This window comes from Dipodomys merriami, unplaced genomic scaffold (genome assembly GCF_024711535.1).
Source record: "Dipodomys merriami isolate MVZ:Mamm:240054 unplaced genomic scaffold, mDipMer1.0.p SCAF_1, whole genome shotgun sequence".
NCBI lineage: Eukaryota > Metazoa > Chordata > Mammalia > Rodentia > Heteromyidae > Dipodomys > Dipodomys merriami.
The window spans coordinates 73,496,999-73,513,849 of NW_027202270.1; positions in this window are offsets into that span (position 1 = coordinate 73,496,999).

Genomic DNA, 16,851 nt, shown 5'->3' on the forward strand with positions numbered 1-16,851 from the left:
TTGAAATTTTCATGTACTAATATAAGTTTTACATAATTCATTGGCCAAGGATCAGTGTCTTCCATTGACCAACTACACATCAGCTTCATATCTCTTAAGCTGAGCTGGAGCTGAAAAACAATCAGGACAAAGGAGACCGCAATTGATTCTAAATTTTCCAGTCAATGGAAGTAGGCATGTGAATGATTCTTAAAATTTCTCTGAACTGCCTACCAAATGCCCCTCCTCCAGCCACATACCCCAATATTACTCATGTTATGGTTTGAATCACTTTCTTATCCTGTCTAGTGTTGATCATCTCCTAGCCATTGAAATTCCATGTGGATATGTCTCTAGTCCAAACAACATATAAAAATTGTTGGGATGACCAAATAGAACCAAAAGTACACTAAAACTCATGACAATATCTCCTGTCCTGCTTTTCAACAGAATTTCAGTATGTATAATTTAAAATATTTAACTTAGAAGACTCTCAAAAAAGGTTTGGCCATATACCATACCCCTGGAAATAAGTTATGCCAAGAGAAATATCTTGAGACCAACTGATTGTGTTCTTTCCTTTCTCCTTTTCCTACATGGACAACATATGGTATGATAGCCCGAGTTGCAGTTGCCACATTGAAAGGAAGTGCTATATACTAAAAAATTACAGAGCAGAAAGGAGCCATTTTCTTAAAACATGAACACTGTTCTTTCTAGTCTTTGTAATATTTTTAAAAGATCTAGATTTTGTTAATATAGGATTTCTTCTAAATGAAACCAAAGCATTTTTTTCTTTTTGTTTCTTTTGTTTTGTTTTCTTTTGTTTTGTTTTCTTTTATTTGTGCCTTTCCTGGAGCTTGAACTCAGGATTTGAGCACTGTCTCTGAGATATTTTGCTCATTATTAGTGCTCTGTCACATAAGCCACACCCTCACTTCTGGATTTTCCTGCTTTGATTGGCTTCCAACTGTGATCCTCAATTTTCAGCCTGGAAGCAAAAACGCATTTGTGAATTGATACAGCTGACCATAAACTCTCCAAAATGTGAACAATATATTTTGATAATTATTAAATTCTCAGGGAAATACCAAATCCAACAATAAAATCTGCATAATTTGTAAGTATAATTCAACAAGAGTAAGGTAAGAATGTTATCTTTATCTCCCTTAGATTTCACAAGATCCCACTTGACCTTAGAAGGTCCTCAAGCAGATGCCTGACAGTAAATTCTTGTCATTACTAGTCTATAGTTAAATAGACCACACTAAACCTACCTATTTTATATATGGGAAGAAAGAAGTGTAATGTATATTTCTCCTATTGAAAGGGTCATGTTTTCACTAGAAAGAGAAACATACACATGTAGTGATTTTTTAAATTAATCAATGTATTGTGCATATCATTAACCACCCTATAAAGAAAATAAAAGAGTAGCATAAAATATTCCCACAGCTAAATCATATTTTGCCATTGTACAACTAGAAAATGATGCCCCATCCACAGAACATTTAGTGCTGTGATGTGTGTTTAATAACTATGCATCATGTGAAATATGAAAAGTAAACAGCACCCTCTAGAGGTATACAGCTTGTACATGTGTCCTGTGCAACCTATGAAACAGAGATTTCAGTGTGGGCTGGAAAAAGACAAGGATATCATGCAGGGAAAAGACTTAGATTTCAACCCTCTATATATGAGTTAGATAAAATATAGAAAGAGTCAGATTTTGTGTATTATGGATTTTAGATATTTTTCTCAGGAAAACAAGTAAGTTATGCCTTATCTACTGATTTCCATAGCATTCCATGTGTACAAAAGTAAATAAACTTATAACCTTGCCATTAGAAATCCACCGTGCATACTCTCCTATTCTATTAAGGAACTCGCTGCAGAGTGGCAGTAAACCAAATTTCTGAAGAGCTTTAGATATGATGGCGAATGACACATTTTCAGGGAGAGTGTTTCCTGGGGAGGAGAGTTACCAGTGATACTTTCTACAATGCCCAGGGTACTACAGTAAATGCTTCAACTATTGGCCTATAGCATCCTGACTCAGATGCCAAAGCCAAGGGTTTCATCAGAAAAAAATGAATGCAGCTTTTAAACCCTTTTGGACAAAACTAGGACAAAACATAGGAACTTCATTTAATGACTCTTTTAAGTTAAAATGCTCACTCCGTGCTCTGGAAAATACCCTTCCAAATATCTCTATAGCTCCTTTCAACTAAAAACAGGAAGAAATATATTCTTGCAACAGGTGGAATTTATTTTCTAAGAAGTTGAAGTCAATACTATTTGCTTGATAAAGCATCTAATTATTTTTCTTTTCCTAAAACAAGAATTTCCAGCCTACCTCAGTCCATTCATATCTGGATAGAATTCATAATTGATCATTTAATTTTCACAGGTGATTCCATCCTAGCCAAAGTGGCACTGTAGTTATAGAGGAAATTAAATGTGAGCCAGGTGCCCGTGGCTCGCACTTGGAATCCTGGATACTCAGAAGGCTGATATCTTAGGATTCAAAACCTACCCAAACAGGAAAATCCTTGAGACACATCTCCAATTAACCAGCAAAAAGCTGGAAGTAAAACTGTGGTTCAAGTGGTAGAGTGCTATCACTATAGATCAGAGATCAGTGCTTAGGCCTTGGACTGGCACACAAATGAAAACCAATAAAAGTACGTAATTATCATGGTTCACATTTATTTTTCTGCAGGATAATATTTACCATTCTTGTTAAGTCGATGTAAATCCTTGAATATAATCATAATTCTTGATCCCTGGGCAAATGGATGAATTTGATTATAACAAAATCACAAAGATCTGGAGTTTCTAGACACTGTCCTCTTTGACATTTCCTTTATGATTGAAGGAATCAAAGCTCAAAATTCCCTGTAAGGCACCAAATGAGAGGAGGAAATCTCATGATTAGTATTTTAACTTACAACTGAAGAGAAACCAAAGTATTGGGTTCTAATTGGTTTCCCTTCCCTCCTTAAGAGTGGCTTTAGCCGGGCGCTGGTGACTCACGCCTATAATCCTAGCTACTCAGGAGGCTGAGATCTGAGAATCGCGGTTCAAAGCCAGCCCGGGCAGGAAAGACCGTGAGACTCCTATCTCCAATAAACCACCAGAAAACCGGAAGTGGCGCTGTAGCTCAAGTGGTAGAGCGCTCGCCTTGAGCTGAAGAGCTGAGGGACAGCGCCCAGGCCCAGAATTCAAGCCCCACGACCGACAAAAAAAAAAAAAAAAAGAGTAGCTTTAGTGAAAATTGAGGGGATGGGAGATGTTTGGAGGGTGAGGGAGAATGAGAGGGGTTGAAACTGATCAAGATGCATTGTACTCATAAGCCAGCATGTTGAATTGAAATCCTTTGTACTTAAAGACACAAAAATTAAAAAGAAAAAAAAAGAATGGCTTTAGTCCTTCTTAAGCAGAAAAAATTCTATGTCAAGTACTTACTCATTATTTTATACTTAAATATTTTAAAAAGTTTGATACTGTACTGCTTTGCTTGTGCTACAATGTCTGACTTGCCTATTGGCATATAATCTCTGGCTCTCAATGAAGTTTGGTTGTTACAAACCTAACCAACTACTTTTAAATTGTTATCAGTTGCTGGATTTTAATTTATTTATGTTTTAATACTCAAACACTAAGGAGACTACTTTGTTCTGAGTGGAAGACACATTAAAAACTGCACAGTAAAAAAAAATTATATGTGGTTTGTTTTGTGGTTTATTTTAGTAAGAAGGTGGCATTTCAGTGGGACAGAAAAACACAAATACAATAGACCTTGATACAAACGTTGACATACACCCTGATAGTTACATATACCCCAGTAGAAGACTATGCAAAGAGTTCTGCAAAATTTTTAATTGAAGTGATTCTCCTGAGAGGAAAGGCAAGAAATATTTTGTGAGATGTTAACCTGATATTTACTTGAGAATATTCCCTTGCAAGCAAATACACTTTTTCATTTTAGCAAGTGTTGCTGTGCACTAAGATACAACAATGCTCTATTAATTTAACTCTTGTCAGTGAACAACAGTTCTGGCACAAGAATTCCTAAGATAACTGTAGCCTACTTCCTTAGGCCCTGATTCTATTTCTCTGCTTTATTATTTAACTCATTTTTCTTACCTAACAAAAAAGCATAATATATGCTTATTGTGGAAACTAAAATATAATTATATAAAAAGTATAAAGAGAAGAAATATATAAAATCTCATTACCTAAATATTAATAGCCCTCTGAGGCTTTATTTAAACATCTTTAACGCAAATAGATAAGCATGCAGAGATTTAAAATCTTCTAAAATTATATTAAATATTAAGGATTTTAGATAACCTGCTTTTTATTTTAAATACTATAGAATAAATATTGAAAGATATTTGTGAATACTGTGCTGACATATTCAAATGATAATGTGGTATAGATAGTAGATTAGTTTTGGCTTTCATACTACACATAATCTGCACATATATATACATTCATATACATATATATGTACCACACAAACAGTTACATCTAAATCTATGTATCACTCTTTCCAGGTATTCTTATAGAATGTAGTTTCTAGAAGAGGCTCTCTAACTGCTGATAAGGCAGACATGTCTATTAACACTTCAATAAGACTGGTGATAGCCCAACACTGACAATACCCCAAACTTTTCCATCAATCTGCAAAGTGTGATCATTTGATTACTACTTGTTTTAGTAAGATTTTTTTTCTTATTGTTGAGAAATATCTGATATAAACAATTTAAGGGAGGAGAGATTTATTTTTGCCCCATTTTCAAAGGTTCCAGTCCTGGGTCAACAGACTTTATTTCTTTTAGGCCTCTTACAAGGCACACATGTTCTGAAGGAAGGAAGGGTCTTGGAAAAGAAAGCTGACCACTTCATGGCTGACAGAAGCAAGAGGAGACATTAGTGGATAGCATGCTAAAATCTCTCTCAAGGACACACCCCCAGGACCCACTTTCTCCAATTAGGCACACCTTCCACAGCTCCACCAGATCTCAAGAGTCCACTCACATTTTGAGTCTATCAATGAAATAAGCTACTGGCTAGGTCAGAATCCAAGTAACCTAATGCTCTCTGAAAACACACTTGCTGATACACCCACATGCATGCTTTAGTAATCTCTCAGGAATATCCCAATCCAATTAATCTGACAATTCTGATTAAACATTGCACCAATGAATTTGAATATCGTTTTTATACTCATCAAATACTTCTATTTCTTTGTAAAGAAACAAAATCTGTTGAATGTATGTCTCTTTTTGTTAATTCCAAAAGGATTGGTTGATAACTTTAACTTTACATACTTTTTAACTTTAGCAAAACTATCTTCAGTCTTCCATAATAAGCTTTTGTTCATTATGTGTACCAAATTTTTACCTTTAATTCATCACTAACTTATACGAATATTATATAGTAAAACCTGAATGTGTTCTCCTTTTTAGTTCCACATATTTTTAGTCAGGTTTAGAAAATACTCCAACATTATAAAAAATGATTTTATAGATTGAAATAATAAATAAGAGCACAAAACAAGTTTAAATTTTTGGCCATTTTAATTCATTTATTTAAAAATGCAAGAAAGGGAAGCAGTTTTTTAATATATATTTTTATTGTAAAATACTGTACAGAGTGGTTACAGTTACATTTTTTCCTATTGAGCATTGTTACACCCTCCTTTATATTTCCCTTACCTTCACTTTCCTCCCCACCTCCCCAACTCTTTCTGCCCCTCCCTGCAAAATTGTAAAGTTTGTTTTCAAACTGGGCTGGGAAATTGGCTCAGTGGTAGAGCGCTTGCCTCGCATGCATGAAGCCCTAGGTTCGATTCCTCAGCACCACATAAGCGAAAACAGCCTGAAGTGGTGCTGTGGCTCAAGTGGTAGGGTGCTAGCCTTGAGCTAAAGAGCTGAGGGACAGTGCCCAGACCCAGAGTTCAGACCCCACTACCAACAAAAAAAATCAAAATACTGTCTTGTACATCTATATAGTACATTATACTTACATAGTACATTATAAGTACATTAAAAAGAACAATAAAAAAGATAAAATCTTTTGTGTCCCTATCTTGGGGTTCATTTCACTTAGCATCAGGTTATATGATCATATGTATATAGCTTTTGACTTCTTCTGCTTGTCCTAGACCTATACTAGTTATTGAAGATAAGGGAAGCCATGGGGGCCTATGTTTTTTTGAGTCTGGCTTATTTCATTTACTACAATTTTTTCCAAGTTTTTTTTCAAATGGCTTTTCAGCATTGTAGTATCACTTAATGACAAACTCAAATCTTTCTCTACTTTATTGGAAAGTTCTCTTTTATAATAATAAATGGAATATATTTCTGCCACTGTAGTATATATATATATATATATATATACATATATATGTACATATATATACACACCTATACATATGTACTTAACTCAGGATTAAGTATTATAAAATACATATTAAATTTTAATAAAATTGAAGGTTTGATTAAGATTGCATAAAGATATTGGTGCATTTTCTAAATATTAATATTAATATTCCTCTTCCGCAAAGCATGAACTTTTATAAATAACCTTAACATACATAATGTTATTTTTCATAAATATCACATTACATATTAGAATACACAAGTTATATAGTTTTTCTAATTGATTATTTTAGATGTATAAAAATATTTTCATTTCAGAGATAAGCCAATAGCTTTACTACAATATTATATCATTGATAATGGAGTTGAGTAGATTCTCTTGGTATTATCAGGGCAATGGTTACACTACTCAAAAAGAATAATTTTTCCTCCAACACTACAAATTTTTCCTCATGCACTTTTTTGGTTTCTAGTATAAAACCATTCAACTGTAAACCTGTTATTAAAATTGTGCATAAGTTGGGGCTGGGAAGGTGGCTCAGTGGTAGAGCGCTTGCCTTGCATGCCTGAGGCCCTGGGTTCAATTCCTCAGCACCACATAAGCAAAAAGAAAAAAAGCCAGAAGTGGCGCTGTCGCTCAAGTGGTAGAGTGCTAGCTTTGAGCTGAAGAGCTGAGGGACAGTGCCCAGGCCCGGAGTTCAGGCCCCACAACCAGACTCCCCCCCCCCAAAGAAAACAACAACAACAACAAAAAATTGAGCATAAGTTATTCTTTAGGGGAAAGAATGACTGTATTCTTCCAATTTGTCCCACTTTTTTGAGAGCAGCATTTATGAATAAGTGGGGATGTTTGTGAAGTTTGTGGCAAATTTGCATAACACCTTACCTGATTTCAGTTTTACTGGTTATCTTTTCTGCTAAATCTAAAAACCTGTTTAAAAGATGTTCCACAGGGTTTACTTTGGATTATTATCCTTATTTCAAAGCTCACTAAATCACCTTGGCATTAGGTAAACAATAATGAATTTTTCATTAAACATGGTGAATCAAGTTGTATGAAATTTAGGTAGAGTCATTTGTAAATTTGAATACTGCATCAGGCTTTCTACTGCCCGTGACCTCTGTGAGTTCTTGTGTATGTTGTCTTGTTTCCATGTGTGTCTGGTTAATTAATAGCTTACTGATTATTCATCTTTAGCAATTATTTGTGATGGTTCTCTGGGACCAGATTGACTGACATCCTTTCTCAGTGAGATACCACGGTCTGTTCCTACCAGATGTCTAGAATACAATCTATGATTACAGATACAGCTTCTCTGACCAACTGCAACAGTGTAGCTTATGACCACAAAATGCCAGATATGATTTTATTCCTTTTGATATTTTTCTGCTTTACTCAAAGCAGGATAGGCCTTGCTTGCAGTTTCGGGATTGAGTCCAGGTTAATATCTTTCTCATACTCACATGACATACCAAAGGCCTCCCAGTTACATTTTGAATTTCAAATTAAGAAAAAGTATATTTCTCACGTACATTTCAAATAGTATATAGAACATTACTAAGTTAGAAACTTTTAATTGCTTAACTGAAGTTCAAATTTAACAGAGCATCCTGTATTTCATCTGTTAATCTCAGTAATAGATTAGTTCTTCTCCATAATTTATCCTCATGGTTTAGCACTTGGAAAATCCAGATCAATGTGGGAAAGAGTTTTGTTTAAGAGTTTTTTCATGAGCAGGACTTGAGCCTTATTTCTTGTCCTTTTTGTTCCACAAGACTGAAAATAAATCCAAATTATATAACCTCCACAAATACCTTCCAGAGAAACAGATTTGGTTCATGGATAGTCTGCTTACTTCCCAAAACATTTCTGGAAACTGTACATCTTTGCTTTGCTTTTGCTTTTGTTTTGTTTTTGTTGGTATAGTAGTGAAAAGCCTAAATTTTATTCTTGCTTTTCAAGCATGAATGATGACCTGAATAACCTAGTCTGAATTTCTGAGGATGTTGGAGGTGCCTGTCCTGTTCAGTTAGCAGAGGAAGACTGGGTTTTTTCCTAGACTATTATGCTACGTGACTTCATATCAAGTGTCCAACAAAAAAGCAGCTCTGCAACAAGCATAGCTTTATCTGGCAGATATTTTTTTCATACTTCAAGCACTAGTAAATGTGAAAGTGGAGCTTTCATCCCAGCTGGAATTAATTACTCCTTCCTTGGGGCTTTCAAAGCAATTTGTAACTTAATATGGCACTAAAACTTCCTTGGAATATAGATTTGTACAAACACATCTGCCTTTCCCTTTTGAATGAAAGCTTCTTAATGGCATGAAGCCACCCTCGCACCTTCACAGTTCAAACTGCCCTCAATAAGGCAGAAGTTGAAATGCTTTCAGCATTAAAAAAAAAAAAGCTCTATTAAATTATGTTGGTTGAAAGGAAACCTAGCAGAGATTTTTATCCCAAACTAACTGTAATCTATGTTTTAACACTATCATAAATGTCAACAGTAAAAGATGAGACACATAATATGTGACTATCATCTAAGAAGGGTAGCCCAAACAGCATAGGCTACTAACACTCCACCTTGAATCACCTTTACCAGTTTGTTAGTGACCCAGCTGCAGACAGTACCCTGAAGGAATAGCACAGAATAGGTATAGGTTAATGATGATGGGTAACGGATATGCCTGGAGCCTGGAGAACCATCTATGTTCCTGGGGTACCACAGTACGGGACCCTAGAAAGCTATGGATTTCACCAGCAAGGTAGGCTAGAGTGCTGGATGGAACAACACACACACAGGTGTATAAACCTGGAGACAGATGTGAGGCAAAAAACTGTTTTTACTTTCAATTACACTTAGAATGTGTCATAATTTTCTAGCAAAATTTGTAATTCCGGCAAAGTAAAAGCAGGAGAAAAGGATGTGGTAAGGCTAGAGGTTCCAGGAAACAAAATCCAAACCTCCTACAGGAAGGGAATTTTATCAGTTATGCATCAATCTCTCTGCAACAACCCATTTCTTATTGTGTGCATTGCTAGATCCAGGCAATTGGAAAATAAGCTCATATTCTGAGACATCTGAGACATACAGAATAACAAAAAAGAGAAGGGGACTCATGTGCTAAAAAGGCTTTGCAGGTAGAACAGGTCATAATTAGATGTATTATTCTGCACAAAATAGAAAGCAAATTCAACACAAATAAGCCCAGTAGCAGAGAACAGAGGTGCTGGCACAAGTTCCCTTCCAGGAAAATACATGAACACCTGGTTGTGATTGTTGTTTTTGGACCTGATAGTCAGATGACAGATATATTATTCTACCTTAGAAGAAGAAAGTGGATATCCTGGAAGTATTATTTCATATCTTTATTCATGGTACTATGTATTTTAGTACTATAAACCCATCAATGTGTCTGCTAATTTGGAAATAATCCTCCTTATGTTTGATGAATTGAGAACTATAGGACCCATCAATTCTGCATCTACATTATACTATCACAGTTAAGATCACTGTCTCTCATTTTGGGCCAGTACAATAAAAGCCACAGTCATTTGTTGGGTGCCTACATGAAAGTCATTTGTGCACTCTAAATCTTAGTTTCCTTTAGGGAAGTACTAACCAATATTGCAGGAGGCCATTGATTTAGACTGGACTCATGCCCTGAGCTCCAACAGGCCTGACCAAATCAAACTGAGTTACTCATGATAAATATCATATCATTAGTGTGAAATGTTAAGGGAAAAAAGGTAGATTCCAAGGCAGACTAGTTTTTGGTTTTGTTTTCCTTTCCCCCTCCCCCACTGAAAACAGAAGGTTCCTGAGTCAACAACTGCCTTGTTGTTTAACACTTTTTTTTTTAATTGTCAAGGTGATGTACAGAGGGGTTTCAGTTACGTAAGTAGGGTAACAAGTATATTTCTTGTAAACCTTTTACCCCTTCCTCAATTTTCTCCAACTCTCTTTACTCCCAATCCCCTCTAAGTTGTACAGATCGTTTTCAACATATTGTCTTGTGTATGTTGCTGTTGCATTGATTCCCCCCTTGTCCTTTGTCTCATTAACTCTTTAAAAAGGTAACCTTGCCAGGCACTAATGGTTCAGGCCTATAATCCTAGGTACTCAAGAGGCTTTGATCTGAGAACCATGGTTCAAAGTCAGCCAGAAAGTCCTATAGACTCTTATCTCCTATTATCCCGAGAGAGAGACAGAGAGAGAGAGAGAGAGAGAGAGAGAGAGAGAGAGAGAGAGAGAGAGAGAGAGAGAGAGAGAGAGAGAGAGAGAGAGAAATGGAGCTGTGGTTCAAATACTAGAGTGCTAGCCTTGACCTTGAACAAAAAAAGCTCAGGGACGGTGCCCAGGTCCTGAATTCAAGTTCCAAGCCTGGCATACTCAAATATAAAAATAGTAACCTGGTGTTATCCAGTTTTGTTTTGTTTCTATTCTGTTTCTGTATTCCCAATTACAAAATCCACTGTTCGACCATATCTAGATTGTTGCCCCAACTAATAAATCACAAATGATAACTGGTGCCATTAATAACTAAATTTGCTTTTATTGTTTCTTTTGAAAAAAGTGGATTAAGAAAGTGTTATACTTCCCAGGATTGCTATAATAATTAAATATAATTAAATCTAACCCCTTCAAGATGTATAGCTAAAAAGTTTCATTTTTGAGACTGTTATTATTCAAAGAAAATTAATGTGAATCAAGAGGATAGAAACCATATCAGAAAGTTTTGTTGTTTTTTCATATTTTGTTGTTTTATTAGCATATATGTGTTTTGTGAAATTTTTGTATATGCATATAATGTGCGTTGGTCAAACTCACTCTATTATTTGATTATAAAGTCTTTCTTCTGGTGTTTGTTTTGTTGAACTTTGATTTTTCCTTTGCAGGTACTTGAAAGGGGTGGGACAGTCAAGGGGAGGGGGTCAAAAAATAAAGAAAAGAAGGGGAGAATTCAGTCAAGAATTCAAGATATAGCCTACAAAATACAAAAGCATGAGAGAAAAGGTGAGTAGGGGAGTGATCGGTGAGAATGTTGAAATGGGTAATATTGATCAAGCTATATTATATTCATAAACTTCTTTGTTCAAGGGCAACTCCTTTGTACTACTACTTAAAGATAATAAAAAAAAGTTAAAAAATTCCTTCTTTTCCCTTTCTCAAACAATTTTTTAGTGGCACTGGGGTTTTTAACTCAGGGCTTTGCATTGAACAAAAGCTTCAGTAGGCAATAATCTAAGGAACGGTACTTATTGCTGTACAGATACTCCTTGTCTTCCATGGTAAAATGTTAAAGAACACAAGAAAAGTGAGTTCTTTAGGCTATAACTTCAGATTAATCAGATAAATTAAGAAGCTAGTGTTGTTTAGTAATCATCAAATCAATTCATGAAAGTTTTAGTTAATCTCTCATAGCTTCTTCATTGAGCTTTGTATGAGAAACCTTTTCTTGTAAGAGACAATTCACAACTAGACTAATGTTTTAATGACTACTAATTAGTAGCAATTTTCTTTCTATATTTAAAGTGCTGGAATCTTTTTGCAAATGGATCATTACACAGCTACTTTGTGATGTAAATAACAAAACCTAGAAATGGTATAAGGAGGATTTGACCATGTCTGAAAGAATTGAATCTTCCAGATTTGCAGAAGGCTACACCAGTGATGACAAAGATGCAGTGTAACAGCCTAAAGTTGGATTCCTAAGTCACTTCATTCCTATTTCTACTCCTCCCTGTGTTAAAAAATTAACCTGATAATTGGTCATTTGTATTCATATTATGCCTTTGACCTTCCAGCAAGTGAAAGAAAACCCATGTGAATTTTCTTACATGTAAAACAAAAATTTAAATACATTCCATTCTATACTTGCTCATGACACACTGAAAGTGAACAGCCTCTGCTATTTATAGTGGCATGCACATTATGATTTGAGAACTACAGCTATTGGAAATAGGATATAAATTTGGCTTACTAGCCAAATTTACTTACTGTGAAAATCTGTATTGAAGAATGATGGAAGAGATGACATTGATGAAGATGCATTGTACTCTGAGTACAAGAGGATACAGGAGGGTGAGATCTGAGGATCATCGTTGGAAGACACCCCAGGCAGGAAATCATTGAGACTCTTATCTCCAGTTAATTACCAGAAAGCAGAAGTGGGCCTGGGGACTGGCATACAAAAGCCACAGGGCTGGCATACAAAAAGAAAAGTAACTACTTAAAGATAATCTATACCTCACCATGTCCAGAGAAGACACTCATCCTTTAAGCTGAATTGGCTGAAGAAAGGAGAACTGCCAAAAAGGAGAACCTTTTTCCAGATAGATGGTGAAGGCTCAAATGTCTGGGGCAGAATTTGGACTGGAAGGGTTGAAATGGTAATCTTCTTACAAAGCCACTCTGAATTTAAGAAAAAATAAAGTAGATGGACAGAATCAATGCACCACACATGTAATCATAAAAATATTATGGTGAATACTATTAATTGGTACAATTTATATATATACATAAATAATTATAATTGACTTCTGTACAATTCTTTTTTATGAATGCATGCTAGTTTTTTTTAATTTAATTTAATTTTATTTGAGAACATACTGTATAGAGGGGTTACAATTACATTGGCAGGATAATGCATACATTTCTTACCACACATTGCAGCCTCCTCCTTTGTTTACCCTTCACCTCCCTTCCCAGCCTCCCCCCTCCCCCCCACCCATTCATACCCCCCTTTCCCCCCCCACACCGACATTGTAAAGCTTGCTTTGACATGACATTTTGTAATTCTCCTTGTTGCAACAGGTCCACCTGAATCCTTAAACGACTTGTTTGTCCCCATCTCCTCCACATGTTATACTGACATCAAATAAAGTGAAGGCGGGGGTTACACTGTGGGGGAGGGACATACAAAGCAACAAAGAAATAATCTTATAAGAATGCATGCTAGTTTTGCAAAGACAAAACAAAGAGAAGAGTGTTTTACTTTCTGAGTGTTATATAGAAGGAGTAACAATAGGACTTACAACTGAGTTGGTAATGGTGATGATGTTTTGATTTAAAGTAAGAGAGTCAATCTCAGGAAAACTGAATCTGAGAGGTAGTTTAGAACCCCTTCTCTAACAAGATGCTTTCAGAGTTTTGCAACCATTTGCTTTATTTCACATTTTTAAAATGTGAAGAACTATTGAATGCTTACATTGGTACTATATCTCACTTGTTTTATATTTTTAACACTTTAATACTAAACATTTTATGAATGCTTTCTGACATATATATGACTGCTTTTGAAAATAGCAGGAATCTATAAACATGCAAAATAAAATAGGTAGTTTGTCAAATAAAAAAATTGAAGAGGAATTTCAAAGTATATTTGAGAAAGTATATGAAGTATATATACAAAGTAAATTTGAGAAAAATTTATAGCTAGGATTATATTTACTATTGAAAGCTTGAATGATTTTTCCCTAACAACAGCCACAGCAAAAGAATATGACTCACTCCCAATAGTACATTCCACTGGAAGGTCTAGAAAAAGGTCTTATGAAATTAAAAAAGAAATGAACGTTACACAAATTGGAAAAGAACTAAACTTCTTTTATTCTCAAATAGCATGGTAGAATGTGATAAGTATCCTAAAGAACCTATTTTTAAAAGTAGCAGAATAATTAATTTTAATGGGATTATAGAAAATAATGCCAATACACAAAGACCTATTGGATTTGTATGTACTATAAAAAACACTGAAAATTAAAATAAAATTAATCATTCAATTTAAAGTACCACCCAAAGCCCTGAACCACTGAAAGAGAAGTTGAACAAATATGAAGAGTATTGAAATCAGAAACCATGATTAAAGAAACTAAAGAAAATCTAAAGAAATGGAGAGGCTTGTTTTGAAGATCGAATGAGAGTTCAATCACTGAAGGGACAATTCAATGCCAAATTCCATCCAATAGTTCTGCACAAGTTGGCTAGCTAGGTTCAAGATTAGTCAGAAATACAAAGAATTGAGAAGAGCTATGATCATTTAAGGTGTTGATTTGGATGAAGGAATAGTCTTTTTTTAAAAGTTCAATTTTTTTGTCAAGCTGATGTGCAGAGGCGTTACATTTACATATGTAAGGTAGTGAGTACATTTCTTGCCCAACACTGTTACCCCTCCCTCTTTTCTCTCCCTCTTTCTTGGCACACCAGGTAAAGCACTATTTTTGATGTGTCTGTGAAGGTGTTTCTAGAAAGAATTGTAGAGTAAAGATGAGTGGTATGACCATTTAACTGTCTGGAAGCCCCAAAAGAACAAAAGCAGAAAACAAATTGGCCTTTTTTTCCTAGAGTTATTATTGACAACTATGGACACCAGAATTCCACTCTGGCCTATATTTTGAACTCCAGGATTTATACAAGAATCCCCACTTTGAGTCAGACTCAAAGTTACAATAATGGCTTCCTCGGCCCATAGATATTCAAACTTAGCCTGAATCTCTACTACCCACAATGTAGAATCTCCAACTATAGACAATGGCCTGGTGTAAAACTCCTCAGCAGTTGTAATGGTTATAAATCTTCCTCATATGCTCATAGTATTCATATGCTATGCATTTTGTCTCTCTTCAAAGCCTTGACTCATACAGAAGTCAAAATTCATTTTTAAAAAGCCAGTAAAAGCTGGGTGTTCGTGGATTGCCTCTGTAATCCTGGCTACTCAGAAGGCTGAAATCTGAGGATTGCAGCTCAAATCCATCCCAGGCAGGAAAATCCATGAGATCTTATCTCTAATTATGTACAAACAATGCTGGAACCATGGCTCAAATGGTAGTGCACTACCCTTCAGCACAAAAGCTCAGAAACAGCACCTAGGCCTTGAGTTCAAGGTCCAGGTCCAGTACTAAAAAAGGAAAAATAAAAAGTTAGTAGAAAATAGCACTTAGGTGTTGTATGAAAGTGTTTTTAATGTACTATGTGATTTTTTTTGTTTCTTTTGTATGTTCTTCCCTCATGGTATAACCCCTGTTGTCACTGTATTTGATTCTGGTGCCCGGCATCTTGTATATACATTTTTCTAATTTGAGGAAAGGAAGTGAAATAACAAAATGCTGAAACAAGGATATAGGTTGACCCATTGTAACAATGAGACGTACAAGACACTATGTTGAAAATGAACTTTACAACTTGAGGTGAGGGGAGGGTGGAGTTGGGGAGGTGGAAAGGAAAGGATGATAGATGAAAAACAAAGGAGGGGGTAACAATGCTAGGTAGGAAATATACTCATTACCTTACTCATGTAACTGAAACCCCTTTGTACAGTATCTTTACAATAAAAACAATGTATTTCAAAAAAGAAGATAAAACTTACCTCTCCTGGCTTCAAGTCCTACATTAAAACTATAGTGAAAAAAGTAATATCTTGATATAAGTATTGAAATGCACATCTATGAATCTGGATTGAGAATCAAGAAATGGACTTGCATACCATTTTTTTCAAACTGTTAGTGAGAAAAGATATGCTTTTGACCATAAAATATTTTGGAAACGATGGGACAAAGGGTGAACAAATGCAGCAGTAATACTCACTAGACACTATGTTGAAAATGAACTATACAACTTTTGGTGGAGGGGTTTGAGAGTGAAAGTCTGGGAGAAAATGAAGGAAAAGGTGACACTGTTCAAAAAGGTATCATTACTTGACTTGTGGAACTGTAATCCCTCTGCACATCACCTTAGGAACATTTTTTACTTTCTAATTACATGAAAGTAATACACATTTAAGAGAAAGCATACTTGAAAGTTTGAATTTAATCCTTTCCAAGGCTTAAGATGTACAATAAAATACCCTCTCACAATCTGGACAATGGCTGTGAACCACAGTTCCTAGTCAGACACACACATAATCACAAGTGTAAACATCTGACACTATATCATACTGTGCTGAATTTTGAAGAGAAATGGGAGCAGGCAAAAAGGGTGACCTTGATCATGGTATTCACAAACAGGCGAATTGAATTGAAATCTCTTTGGATAGCTACTTAAGGATAATTTGAAAAAAATAATTAAATTTAATTAAATATTTAACACATTTGAGAAAATAGACTTTTTTATTGTGAAAATACCATACAGAGGGGTTACAATTACATGGGCAAGATAATGAGTACATTTCTTATCAAGCATTGTTGCCTCCTCCTTTGTTTCCCTTTCCCATCCCTTCCCATCTCCGCCCATGCCCCTGCCAAAGTTGTAAAGTTCATTTTTCGACAAATAAAACACTAACCTTTAATACTGAACAGAAAACAATGATTAAAGTATATTTAGGTCTTGCTACATATCTGTTAAATCATGAAAAATGAAAGAGCTGAACATACCAAATGTTGGTTACTGTGTAAAGCAACTGAAATTCATAATCTGTACTGGTGAGAATGCAAAAACTCCATTGCAATGACTGATTGTTTTTTAAGTTATAGATACACTGTA